Source organism: Etheostoma spectabile, chromosome 14 (assembly GCF_008692095.1).
Source record: "Etheostoma spectabile isolate EspeVRDwgs_2016 chromosome 14, UIUC_Espe_1.0, whole genome shotgun sequence".
Taxonomy (NCBI): Eukaryota; Metazoa; Chordata; class Actinopteri; order Perciformes; family Percidae; genus Etheostoma; species Etheostoma spectabile.
In genome coordinates this window covers 15,959,700-15,960,078 of record NC_045746.1, presented here as the reverse complement: position 1 = coordinate 15,960,078, position 379 = coordinate 15,959,700, and positions in this window count along the sequence as shown.

Here is a 379-nt window from a genome sequence, read left to right as displayed (position 1 = left end):
TTGCCCTCATTTTTCATGAGCTGAATTCAAAGTACTAAGACTTTTTCAACGTAAACAATAGGCTTATTTCTCTCAAACGTTGTTCACAAATCTGTCTAAACCTGTGTTAGTGAGCACTTCTCCTTTGCTGAGATAATAAAAGTGTTGCATATCAAGATGCTGATTAGACAGCATGAGTATTGCACAGGTGTGCCTTAGGCTGGTCACAATAGAAGACCACTCTAAAATGTGCAGTTTTACTGTATTGGGGCGTATATGGTTAGGGGTAGGGGTATAGGGTTAAAGTTAGGGTTAGGGTTAAGGTTCAACCATCTCCTTCTCTCTCTCTCTTTCTTGTTTGTCGTTGTAAGCGACTTGAGTGGGCAAATGCTCACATTTG